This window comes from Anser brachyrhynchus, assembly GCF_964034855.1.
Source record: "Anser brachyrhynchus genome assembly, chromosome: 4".
NCBI lineage: Eukaryota > Metazoa > Chordata > Aves > Anseriformes > Anatidae > Anser > Anser brachyrhynchus.
In genome coordinates, this window is record NC_137698.1 from 28,936,434 (window position 1) to 28,950,001 (window position 13,568).

Here is a 13,568-nt window from a genome sequence, read left to right on the forward strand (position 1 = left end):
TACTACATTACTATTACGATAAATCCATAAAGATGAAATGTTAGGTGTTAAAACATATATATTTATCATTAATATATGAAATTATTAACTAAAAATGGACTTTCGCAGTTCTTTGTTTAAGTCTGACATCGCACTAAATAATGCCTTGCATGCACAGCCTGAGTTGGACATGGTCAACAGCATGTCCAAATTCTCTCAGTCTTAACAGTACAGACCATGAAGAATCCCCCTTGGACAGAGCCTTCTTAAGATCATGGGAAATCCATTTCAGGTATCAGATGTTTGATTTGGTCTTTAACTTCCACCGATCATTATGAGATTCAAAGAATTTGTATGAAATGTTTCAACCAGGTAAGTTTCAGGTACATCTTCCCATCACCACCATTTCTCCCTCCCCCCACTTCTAGGATGTGAGTCATGGGCATTTGTTCCAGGTCTTGCAGAATGTGACACACAGGACTGTTGAAAATGTTCATTTCAGATGGATTGCCTCAAAACAGGACTGTTGTGGCTGTATCAGGTCAGCTGTTGTTGAGCTGTACTTACTTCTCTATCAGTTTAGTTGTTGCAGCTTCCACCTTCAAAACACTGAAAAGCCCATTATGAAATTGATGGGAAAAAAAGAAAGCAAAAGAAATAGCTATTAATGAGAGATTTAGTAATCCAATATCTTATTCAAAATACAATATATTATTTATGAAATGCATGGCTGAAATCTAAGGAAATTCCTCATAACTGGGAAACTTAAGCCAAAAGCTTTTGTTTTTTTTCATCTTTTTGTCCCAATTTTTCTGTATGTAAATGATGAAAAATCAAGTTCAATCGCTTCATCACTTCAAATGTTGTGAAAAAGCGAGGCTGCTACGTTTCCAACTACCTGTTGAAATTCAGGATTAAGGGTCCACCCTGTTTGCATCTGCAAATAGCTTTATCCATATGTACAACTCCATTGAGATCAGTAAGATTACTTGAGTGAGTCAAGTTACCCAGGCATGTAAATATTTGCTGAATTAGCACTAAAACTGGAAGGGAATGTAAATGTAGATGGTAAATCCTGCTTAAGATAAAGAAGCTGAGCACCCACAATGCTGACTGGAGTTAACCGAGTTAGTTCAGGTGCCTGTCAGCCCCTACTCCCCAGTCAAGCTTTAGGGATTTCTAAACAACTTTATAAAACAGAATTCTCTTTTAACTAAATGCCTACAAAATATATTACGTATTAATAACTACACTGTTTCGCTTCATCACTGACTTTCGTTACAAGAAATCAGCTCCCTACATAAAAGGAGACAACTATGAAAATAGCTTTTAGATTGATATTCTCTTGGGAAAACAATTCCAGTGTAAGTGCATATGTATCATGCAACTAATGCAGTCTCAAACAAAGTGCATTATATAACATTTCAGAGGACATTAGAAAAAATGTAAGTGTTCTCCAGGCAGACAATCCCCAGACTACTGACAGTTGAACTGCAAGAAGGGAGGTTAAATTACTTTTTAGAAACTGAAGCAAGCCATTCAGAAGTCATTCAAGAAATCCCTGAACCTAAATTCCACTGTCCCTGTCATTCAGCTCATTTAGTTTCTGCATGCCAAGTGAATTGATCTGATTATCCGTCTTTTTAGATTTATATTTAAACTGATGAGGGAATCTCATTTAATCTGCCTCTTGTTGAAATGAGCACAATGAGACAGGGCATTCAGTAGTAAAGCATCCTCTTCACACATCCCTATCTACTTGTAGTTCTGCCACTTAGTCTGCAGCAAGACTGAGATTAAACCTAAGATATGATAAACTTTCTTGAGTCTCTGAAATTTGTCAGTTTAACATCCCATATGCACTTTCCATGTGTTTATAGGACAGCACTATACGGTAGAATGGTACCTTTTTGAATGGTTGTTTCGGGAGGGCTACAGGCTCTTTAAGCAAGGCAGTTTCTGCATTGACAAAGATTCTTGGTGTAGCATTGTTAAAAGTTTGACTTCGGTCTCCTTTTCACTGTTAACTGCTTAGTAAATCGAAACATCTTGGCTCCACAGAGCACAGGTTGTGCCATCAGTTACTTATGATGCTCTCGAGCCTGGGGCTACATTATTTTGATATATAAGGAGTTTACAAGATGCAAAACTATTGACTGCATGTTTTATTCATCCTTAAATTGCAAGAGCGCCTCGGTTTTCTTTTGATGCCTAGCCTATTTGCATATGCTACCTGTGTGCTTCTACAGGCACTTACTATTTGAATGTATATGCCCTCATCAGCTATAAAGCATTAATGTTTTGCACTTCTATAGCCTTTCATCCGAGGATCTCAAAGTCTTTCACTGACGAGAATTACAGTCCCCTTTGAAGTGGGTAAGTGCCACTACCTTCATGTTACTGACAGCAGTCAGTGGCTAGAAAGCCCAGCCGCCTCCTGCTCCAGTCAGGGCTCTGCGCCTCCCTGGGGGCCGTTATGCCTCAGTTTACCTCACAGGCTCCAGTGCTCGCTCTGTGCCTCCCTCAGGCTCGCTCTGTGCCTCCCTGAAGGCTGTTTTGCCTCAGTTTACCTCACAGACCCGTGCTTGGTGCTGGGCTCAGGGCTTGCGAGGCCACGTCCCTGGCGGGGCTGGGCTCCCGCCAGCAGGTTTGGGCGAAGCGCACGTACCCCGCGCCTCGCCAAAGCCCTATTTTCGGCACAAATCCCTCGAGCCCGGAGACCAGACGAAACCAAGCCTGTGGTTTGGTTAGTAAAAACGCGCCCTGAAGCGTCTGGAAACGTAGGTGCAATTAGCAAACGCGCTTACTCTGCCGAGCGCCGGCCACAACCCACACGGTTTCTCCATAGAAGTGCTGCGGCGGGGCCGGTGCCTGCACCCCGCCGGCGCCTGGCTGTGCTAGCGACCACACACGCCTTACCTTGCCCGAGCTCGGCCGGGGGGCTCAGGGGAAGGGCACCCGGGAGTGGAGCGGCATGAACCGCCGGTGGGAGCAGCCGTGCCGGTGGAGCTTCCTGCACAGGGCCACGTTGGCTGCGGGAGAAGAAGGCAGAGAGTCGGGGGTCCCCCGTTGCAAAAGGGGCGCCCCGTCCCGTCCTATCCCGTCCCACCGGCTGGGACCCGCTCCCTCACAGCCCCCTTATCGCCTCGGCTATTTTCGGGGTGCCGGGCTCCTGGAGCGGGTTAGCAGCACCTGCCTCCCCGGCCGGCAGAAAGACGTGGGGGGACCGAGGGGAAGAGGAGCGAGAGGACGCGCCGAGGGGCTGCTTACCTGGCCTCTGGCCGGTGGCGCGCAGGAGGCTGGCCAGCAGGACGACGACGAGGCACAGCAGCCTCTGGAGCCTCATCCCCGCGGCCCCGTGTGCCGGGGGGTGCCGGGGGGTGCCGGTGGGGCGCCGGGCAGCGGAGGACAGGGAGAGCAGCGCCCTGCGTCCGGCCGTCTCACACAGCGCAGGGCAGCCCGCTCCCCAGCCGGGTTAATGGCCACACGGGACGGCCGGTGCCTCCCTCTGCCTTGCTTCCCTCCTCTTCTTTTTTTCCTCTTTTTTTTTTTTTTTCCTGTCACTCCCCCTTATTTTCCATAAGCAAACAATGCGGGGATGAAAAGCCCGTGTAAACACCAGCTCCCGTCAAGGCGTTCGGGGCAAGGAGCCTCCCGAACAATGCCTCCGCTCCCCTTTAAATTCAACCCAGGCATGGAAAAAAAATATGCAAAACGAGACCCGCTCTGCCCTCCTCCATTTGCAACTGTTTAAACTTCGCATTGCCCATGCCGTCCCCACATGCTGAAAGCCCCGGCGGGGGCAGGAAGCGGCCCCCGGGGCCCCCCGACCCTTACGGGCGTCCCCGGCCTGGGCACGGCCGGGCTGAGTCCCGCCGCCCTCAAGTAGCTGCGAAGCGGCGCCCATTCGAAGTGGAACTGCTCGCAGTTAAGGCTAATGGGAGCCTTTTGTGCTAGCAAGCGTTTCTAAAGGCTCAGAATATTCTGGAATTAATTTGTGAGCTTGGGGGGGTTCGGTGGTTTTTTTGTTCTCCACAGAGTGGGGTAAAAGGGGGGGGGGGTGCTGCCGTGTGACAGGCACAACAAAGCGACGTTGGGGGAAGCTTAGGTAGGACCTAAGGTGTACATAAACCCACCTGCGCCTTGCGGTATGTTTTTATGAGATGACAGGGATAGCTAGCTTTAACTTTCACAACCTACGCTGACGAGAGGTGCTGTGAGAAGATGGCGGTGCAGGTACGCACCCTGAGGAGAAGATGGACGTGAGGAGATGGACAAACCTCACAAAATGTTTTACAGAAGCGATGGGTTTGAAATCTGGTGACTTACTGGAGTCAGTGACAAATTGACCCGTTCCTTTTTTTTTTTTTTTTTTTTTTTGTTTCTTTTTTTCAACCTGCAGGTTTCTTGGCAGGGTACACCACCCACGGATGTGGCAAATGAGAATTTGTGCCTTTGGGGAAAAGGATTGTGGTTTGAAATAGACAGGATTGAGTACATTTCTGCACATATGAACTACTATTAGTAGAAAAGTATCATCTAAAGTGGTCTAAAGTTCTAAAGAATGAAGTATCTCCTTTTTAATTCAAGTACCCCAGTATTTTTTTTCCTCATTGTAGGGTTTCCCATTTTCTTTAAAAGCCTGTTTAACTCAATAGCAAATTCTAGTCCCTCCTCTTACAGGGTTTTACGTCATTGCTGGGTTACTCGATTTGTCTAGGTAAAGCATGTGTATATGGACTAAAAGACAACTTGCAGCTTTAATACATAGAGCACATAGTTATTAGATGTTATTTTGAAATTTTATAATCATTTAAAATTGTCTTTAAAAAGATTGCTGAGGAAGATGTATCTGACAGAAGAGTAACAAGGGAAACCCTCTGCTTATTGATCACATTGGTCTGTCATAAACAGCACATGCTTCCCAGTGTTCATCCATACAAGTTGGTATGTTGTCTCTGTCCAATCTCTGGCTTTTATACCAAACTTCTAATTAATATTTATGCCTTGATTTCTCTACTGAAGTCGGGATCCCATGGTGCCAGTGACAGAATTGTCCTAAAGAATGTTTGTGTCTCAGATATAAAGGTGGTGGAGAGGGAACTGAGACAGTGGAGAAGCAGTGTGTTTGGGTCACACAGGGAGTTTGTGACAGTCAGAGTTGCATCCTCAATATCCTAAACCTCACTCCACTGGGCTGCCTTTAGGGACACATCACCACAAATTAGGACATGCTGATCACCTCTTTCATACGGCCCTGTAAATGATGATGACTTTCAATCACCATTGAGCTATATTAGATTCAGATTCATAACCTTAAAGTGAAAGGTAGTAAACACTTCAAAGTGATAGGGACTCTGTAAATAGTTAAAAGGGTAAAAAGAATGCATAGACCATTGCCAGTCCCTCAGGCTGTCTAGGCCTCTTCTACACCTGTATTTGTTGAAGTTTACAGACATTCTGAGGAGACAGCATTTACAAGGATTTGAATAAGATACGATACTTAAGTGCAATATTTACTTTTTTTTTTTTTAACCTTAGCATAGTATGAGGTATTCATTCTGCAGCTACTCTGTGCAAAAGCTTACAGAGATTTATTTGAATAATAAAGTCCAAGTCACTATAGCATGTGAATCACAGGTTCCTTGTAATTTTGATGTGAGCTAGAAGTGATTTTTGGATGCTTACCTGCTGAAGCAATTTCTGAAATATATTATAGTCTCACTCTAGAATTAATTGTTCTTTTGATTTCCTTCAGGTACTTACGTTCATATTGCATACCACTACTTGAAATTAGGCAAAGGACAACCAGACAAAATGTAGCAATGTATTATTTCAGCCTTTTCTGCCCTGTGTTTTTGTTGTTGTTGTTGTTTTCTGTATCTGTGTTGTTGTTGATGGGTTTTGTTTGTTTTGTTTTGTTTAATTGTCTTAAGAGGAAAGGCAATGTAAAGTACATAGGAAAGCTCGAGGTGCTTTATGAACTGGAAGTGGTAGTTCTTTGAGCCAAAAGCTGCCCTTCTCTTCTGTAATCTGGAAGAAACATATCAAAGGGATGATGATTTAATCATTTATTACCTATATTGCTGCTATTTTGCCAGCAGGCACTGCATTCCCTCCCTGCGCTTTGGTAGGATCAAAATAGTCAAATTATCAGATTACTTTCAGAAAGTGAAAAACACAGTCAGTACTTACCAGAAATTATGTCAAAAGTTACAACAAGGAAAATTTAGGACTGCCTTTCCTGTACATCAAATGTTAACCAGAAGCAAGACGTAGGCCATTGTCTTTTAGTTAAGACTGCGTGACACATTTCAGTAGCTCGTATTTGGTACTTTATCAATTCAAACGGTATGTACAGTGTTCTACATGACATTTTCCATACAATTACAGCCTATTTATTATTTTTTGGGAAAAAAAATGATATCATTGTGCCATTTCTAAGAAGATTGGGAGAAATAAGGGAAAAGTGAATATCAAATTATTTTCTCAAATATAATTTTTTTTGTGTTAATTTAAGTGAGAGAGCAAGTGCTGTTATGTTTTGAAGTCAATTTTTTTGGCGAAATTGGAAAGCAATAGAACGTAGATACTTTTTTACAGAAAGATGTCTGAGGACAGGTGGTATATATGACAAGAGTTATACTGAGAGATGAAATAGTGGGAAGGAGCTGGAAAATCAATAGGCAAAGCTGGATGATAACAGAAGAAAATGATAACTGGGCACTCCCTCGTAAGGACTAATAAGGGATTAATAAGCATTCCCAATTGGACTGGTAGTTAGACTCCTTTTCTGAATCCTACCTTTCCTTTTAAGGCTGGCACATAACCACATACTCTAGGAAAGGATAATGCATCTTGCTAATCTTTGAGAACGGCTTTTGAGTATTATCAGGATAAAATAGTAAATAAAGCTTATCAAGTACAGGAATTGATCATTATATATGGAAACGCTGCTTTCAGTCTCTCTATCTCAGTTTCTCTGCTTGGAATAATATATCTTTCTATCCTAAAGATGCTATAAAAATACAACGATCATTGTAAATCTCTATTGTGCTTGCTGTGCTACGCAAAGACATGCAGAATGCTCAGCAGACTGATGATAAAAATGAAAATTCTTATTTATTTTGACTTAGAGCTTTCAGATAAGATTTAATGTCAGAGTTTCTAATCAAATTTTCTACCTTTGTATTCCCCAGATTCATCTATCCTGCTGATCTTGAGGAATTATTCCACTAACCAGACAAGATCAGGATAGAACATCGACTCTAAAATTACTTGGTAATCCAAATTATCAAGTCCAGTGACAAATGTCATTAGGGTAAATTCTAGATAGTTTATGAGCTATGCATCAAAAAAAAAAAAAAAAAAAAAAAGAGTTGCTGCTTGAGGGGAAAAAAGTTGGCAAAGAAATGCTCAAAGGGATAAATTTTGAAACGTCGTTTAAGTAGTTGTAATGCCTTTTTTTTTTTTTTTTCCACAAATGTCATTGGGTTTATTATCTCATGGTTTTATTGGGCCTATGTGCCAGCCACTGATATACAGGATAGTTGGTATGGTTTTTTTTTTTCAGACCAGGGTGTAGAATCAGAAGCCACATATAGTGTTTGCCTCCTTTCTTGACTGTAATTGTGAAGACTACTTTTTCTAGACAAAATTCATCAGCTTGAGAATTATGATTTCATGAGAATATGATGCACTTTCTGTTGTGATTTTAACCTGTGCTTGGAAACTAAATCCTACACAGAAATTAAAACTCATTCATTCTCTTTTGCATTTTATGCTTTTTCTTGGGGGGAAAAACAACAACAACAACAACAAACAGTTTCCCTGACTTTTTGTGCTCAGCTGCATTTCCTGCTTGGGGGATGCCAGTGCTCCGGAAGGAGATGGTGTGTGAGCTGTTCATCAAGCAGAAGGAATGCTTACCAGTTGGGGCCGTAACCCGACACTGGAGACAGATGTGCTCAAGCAAAGGAAATGGGGGATGGCTCAGATTAGGTTAAACCAACTTCTCTTTTTTGAGAGAGAGAGAGGTTTTCCACATAAATTGCAGAGATGCATAATTTAGAAAGTACCTTTTCTTTAGTTTTAAACTGTGAAGAAAGTTTGCTGTGTCTGTGATCTTCTGGGTTTTCCTGCAGTACAAGACATATTTGGAATTAATAAAATAGTAATAAAAAAGAACATCCTCTGGTAGACTTCAGTCTTTCTTACTTCTATTGTGTATATCTAGGCAATCAATTTAATTTAATCCAGTGAAAGTAATACTAGCCATGCACCTGAATACTCATGAAGGCCCTCCCAGACAAATGATGTTTTTATCAATTACGTATGGAGCTGCATTGGTGGATTTCCTTTTTTTTTTCTTTAAGAAAACATGTATGTACATGAGCTTGAAGTTACATTTATTTTTCAGCTGCTTTCCAGGCTTAACAAACAAATTTGATTCTAAGATTCATCTCAGAAATATATATATATATATTTAACAGGAAAATGAACTGGCGAACTCTCAAGAAACAGTGCTTTTGATCCAACCTAGAGTGACCACATGTTCTGTTTCAGCCCTGAGCAGCAACTGATCGGTCAGATTCTTTTCTGGCACTAGTCATAATTTCAGAACTTTTTTTTAACTTAAGGAGACTTTTATGTTGTCTTGAATTAATGGTATTCAAGAAAAAATGCAATGCTTGTACAGCACAAAGTTCTGTAATTAATTTTTATTTGCCATTTTACATTCAAATATGTAACTGCCTTACTTATTTGGACCCTTCGTGCCCTAGGATTCAGCAGGGGAAGTCTTTAAAAAGCTATTTTTCATGTTATAATGAAAACTCTCATAAGTGATCATGTAAATAAGAAGAACAAGGTTACCTTTCTGCTACAGCTTCTAGCATATGCATTTAGGAAGGAGAGATGCTTACTACAGTATTCAATATACGTTAGTGTTTATATTTGCTACGAAAAAATCAGAAATGTAGATATATTCTTTTTCTAAACTCTTAAAAACTCTTTAAGTTTTAGAGGTTCACATGCGATTGGAAAATCACGATTTTTATCAAAATGTATCCATTTACTTGTACAAATTTCAGTAAGTTTTTCAGAGAGAAAGATTTAATTTCCTGGAGATAGTTTTCTACATAATTGATCTTCTGTTTTGAATCTGGGCAGCCAGTAGCCAGATGCTTTAATGTGAATTTCTATGGTGATTAGATGAGTAATTACTTGAGGGAGAATTTCAAATGACTCTCCAGCTCTTTGCACGTTTATACTTCAGACTTTGGATACTAAATTTCCTTTGCAGTTTCAGTAGAATTTTTCTGTGTTGCCTGCAATTTATCATTAGGGATATGGTGTCACATAAAGCAGCACTGCAGGAGGAAAAAGCTCATCTTCCCATAAGGGGGTCTGCTGTGGTGTTTTACTATTCTGTATAGTTGTCTTCGTTAATCTCCTATTAACCCTCTGCAACCCCAGTCACTGCTGTGGGGAAATGTGCACTTTATGCATGAGTTTTCCCACGAGGATTTGGACCTTTCTAGTGTAATCCTTTGAACTTTGCCTCCTGGAAAAAAGATTGCTGCTCTGTCTTGCCCTTCATCACCAGCTAGACTGTGGTCTTTTTATAATTTTCCTGTCTGATTTGTTTCTTTTATCTGCTGTGGTCAGGAAGGTTAGCCTTTCTCTTGCTCACACAACTGGTAAGAAGTGCAAAGGCAGAGAAGGTATGTATGATTTTTTACTTTTCCAACCTTCGTGCAAGCTGAGAAGCAGGAATTCCAAGCTTACATCCAAATAAAAAACATCAACAAATGGAAAAGAACAAAGGCAAAAAAATCAAAAGCTTTTGTTTAGGAAAATATTTAATTCCTACGTTGTTTGTCCCTTTACTGCTCTGTAGGAAATGATAATATTTTCCAGTTGCATATTATATAGCTTTGTTTATTTCAATGTTTTGCCATACTTGGTTTTAATTAGGACACTAGCACTTATGTGGTAACTAGCCTCAGGTATTTTATTAGCTGTTATAGGTATTGTATACTTCTAATAACAGATTTTCCAAGGAACAAGTTTTATGCTATAGACTTGTGAGACTTGTCTATGCCAGCATATTTTTTTTTAATTACATACACTGTATAATTCACTTAGTGTACAGTGGTAACACAGTATGCCCAACTGAAAAGATTGCTCTGAAGAAGCTGTCAGTACTTACTGTTGCACCAGCCAGATGACCTCTCTGATCAGTGCTTGCCATGGATCTTGCACACTAATAATCCTAACATTTCTCCCCCTGCACTGATAGGAAAGTGGGAAATTTTAAGGAAAAAAGCCTACTACAAGACAGAGCCTTGTACAAGACAGAGTAACCTGTCACCCCCTTGTAATCCCACAAAGTGATTACTGGCTGTACAGCACCTATAACTGTACCAAATAAGGTCCAGTCAGTTTTTTAATGGATGACTGTTATCTCTACCACTGGAAAGACCAAAGACTGAATTTGCAGGGATGATGTAGTAGAAATTTTTGTAATGCCTGCCATTAGGTTCAGGGTACAATGTAAGAATATCCTGTAAAAATTGAAGCAGCTATGTTTCAACAATGTCCGGCAATGTTCTTGGAGGTTATTTTGCTAGTTTTGAAAAGTGATGATGATTTGCACAGTTTTTACTTATGCAGTATTTGTATGTATTAAATAATATTAATCTTTTATGTGAATAAAAGGTGCAAAACAAAGCTTAAAGTAAATTGAGTTGATCTCAGTGTTCACTACAAGGGTTCTTGCGTTAAGCACTCAAAGGAGATCTTGAGATTCCAGGCTCATCAAAATTCTGTAATCAACACTGTATTCTCTCAGAAATAAATGAATCCAGGAAACCAAACAGCAGGGAAAAAACCACAAACACAACACAAACAAACCCAAACCTCAGACAAAACATGTACTTCGTGGAAGAGAGGTTAAGTCAGGTTATATGCATAACTTAGGCTACTGTCAGGAAGTGCAGTTCATGAGGTGCATTGCATCATAGCTCTAGAAACTCTCAGCTGAATTTGGCAGTGTTTTAATTTGCTTTTGAGTCTAGTAAATACTTTCAGCCTGCAATTTTCTACAAAATAGCCATCAAAATCTCTGTTAATAGAGACCGTGAGAAACTCTTTCTTATGATGTCTGTTATTCTCTAAAGCCTTTTTTACAAAAGGAGATGGGGTCCTTTCCCTTTCAAACTTACTCCTTGCTGCTCCCTTTGAATCCTTTAAAAACACAAAGGTGATGTTATTATGGATACAGAGGTGACGATACTAATGTATCAGATCTGCAGAATCTGCTTCTTTTTGAATAATTCTTCATTTAGGAGGTAATTGCTTCTGTGTGCTTGTGTGTCTTGTTCTTTCTAATTTTGGGACCAGTGATGGTAATATGCACATTCAGTACTTGATTTATAGTTTAGCTAGTAGCATTAGTTTTACATTTCAGATTCGATACAATGAGATGTAAAAGTATATAGCAGGATGAATATATCCTACCAAACATGTTAGTCGATCAATTTAGGCTTTTTTCCTTCAAGCAGATACAAATATATATGTATAAAGGGTAAAGGAATAACTAACAATTTCCTCAAATTTCATTACTATGTAAGCTTGTCTAAAGAATCTTTAATTTCTCTTAGTTTTGATTAGTGGACTGATTGATAATGTTGTGTTGCTCAATTGTGAGAGGTTGTGTAAGACGGTTGTATTTGTTTTTTGTTTTTATACACTTAGTTTCTCACAAAAAATAAACTTGATGGAAATGCTCATGAAAACAGCTGTGTATCGTTTAAGTGCTTTGAAGAAGAGCTGTACACTGAAAAAGTTGAAATTGAAAGTAATTGTAGAAGTATGTCCTGCTGAAGTTTAACTTTTAGTGCACTTTTGAGAACTGGCCTTCACATTTGGGTGCTATTTTGCATATATATGCATATTTAAGGTACTTTTTGCCTTTTTTTTTTTTTTTTTCAAGGAGCCACTGAGGTAAGGAATGGATAGCTGGCAGTGGGCTTACAGGATATAATGTGATTTGCACCTTTGTAGTTAAGATAATAAATTGGCTTAACATTTTATCATGATACATGTAGAGAGGAAAAATACCAACGTGACTGCCATATCTCAGGTATATATTACTGCTGATAGGTAGTAAAGCACAGTTTTTACTTTCTACAGTGAGCAAATTAAATAGGGAAAGCAGTAAGACTCCTCTGGCTAGTTCAGAGCCCTTCCGTGTGCATTGGGCATGAAGGTTGCTGCACAATGTCCTGGTTGCCACAGCTGCCTGGGGCTGCTTTAGCCCCTGCCTTACTTAGTTTTAGGTTAAACTGTCTTCAGAAGTCTCCAGGGAGCTGCCATTGCAGCAGACAGGGATTAATGGGATGCAGGAATCCAGGCTTGTTTCTGTCAAGGAAGTTGAGTGGGCAGTGAAGTGGCAGCTATCAGTAGTTAGGCCATTTCTGTGCTGTGTGCCTCTCCAGCTGCCTTTCAGTGGCTTAGTAACTTTCCCTCTCCCCTGTTCCCCCTTGTGTTGTCGCACTGCTACAAGGCTGCCATGGCAAAGATCCACTGAATACGCTATTACACAACATCATCCTTGCAAAGCCAACTTTTGAAGAATTTTGACCCTGGGTTCAATATGGCTGCAATCACTTGCAGTGTTTTTGTTTCCCTTTTATTGCTTTTGTAATTAAAGAAAGAAACCCAAAGTGTTTGCACATCTGTCTCATGTTCTAGATAGAGATTGCACTCACACACTTGTTCCTTATCTTCAGAAGATTTCGGTGATTTCCAGCGCTGACAGCCTGGGGAGCTCTGCAGAGGTTGAGAGCTGCCAGTCTGTACTTCATAGATGGAGCCTTGCAGGTGCTGGGCCTTATTTGCTTGTGCTGCACTGCCTGTGACACTGGCAAGTGCCTCTTGGCGTCCCAGCTGTTTGAGAGGAGGTGGCCAGAGTTGTGGGCCACCACTGGCCAGGCCTTTCTTGCAGCCTTTTCCTAGTTGTTTTCACTCTCAGGAGCAGTCAAGATGGGAAATGCCAGCTGGATGAAATGTTTTTGTGTCAGCAGCATCTTGGTTCTGCAGTCTTTCTGAAGGAGCCCACTGACTTCCCATCGGCTGTACCATGGAGGCGTGCTTTACACGCCACGTGGGAAGGATACCGTGAACTGAAGATTGGGAGCAGCCGAGGACGGGTTACAAGCTCCACAGGTTGCTCTGGCACACAGAAAACGGCCTGCAGACTTAACGTGGACAACCTGCAGGCTCTGTTTCAACTGGAGACCACAGTTAAGAACGGATTTACAGAATGAGCTTCGGTGGTGCTCTTCACAAGACTGTGTGATCACTGCAGTGCTTTACCTATACCAGGTTCAGGTGTGCGAGCTCAAGTAACCGCAGCTTTGTAGCTGCCACAATGAAATAGCCATACTCCTGTGTATTTGCTCAAGTCCTCTGATGCATTTATGACCTGTGCTTAGGGCCGTGCTGCCATGGTGACAGAGAAGCCCTTCCTGAGCTAACCGATTTAAGACCATCATTGAATTGGTACTAACTTCATCCTGATT

The 13,568-nt window shown here is 41.1% G+C and overlaps 1 long non-coding RNA gene across 1 annotated transcript; it reads left to right on the forward strand.

Moving 5' to 3' along the window:
* The first annotated feature begins 3,320 nt into the window (after positions 1-3,320).
* On the forward strand, positions 3,321-7,549 carry LOC308195040. The gene is made up of 2 exons (XR_013951178.1): positions 3,321-4,926; positions 7,179-7,549. It is a non-coding gene; the product is annotated as an uncharacterized lncRNA (long non-coding RNA).
* The last annotated feature ends 6,019 nt before the right edge of the window (positions 7,550-13,568 follow it).